Source organism: Carlito syrichta, unplaced genomic scaffold (genome assembly GCF_000164805.1).
Source record: "Carlito syrichta isolate Samal-C Ts95f unplaced genomic scaffold, Tarsius_syrichta-2.0.1 Scaffold86271, whole genome shotgun sequence".
NCBI classification, from domain to species: Eukaryota; Metazoa; Chordata; class Mammalia; order Primates; family Tarsiidae; genus Carlito; species Carlito syrichta.
Genome location: NW_007030367.1, coordinates 354,427 through 354,686, shown reverse-complemented (window position 1 = coordinate 354,686; position 260 = coordinate 354,427).

Genomic DNA, 260 nt, shown 5'->3' with positions numbered 1-260 from the left:
TGTATTTACGGAGCTGTTGTTCCGTCTTTCTTTTAATAACATAGGATAACGGGCCCCAGCGGCAAATGCCAGCTCCCCGGCTTCCTAACCCTGTTCATCCGGTGAGCAGGGGCCCTCTGGCTGGACCTTCTGGAAGATGGCTCCTACACGGTGGCCACAGGCAGCTCTAGGTGTCACCAGCCTGTCCAGAGACGGCCTGCGGGCCTCTGCCCACCGAGACAGGATGCGGGCTGAGCCAGAAGGGCGACCCCAGATCTGAG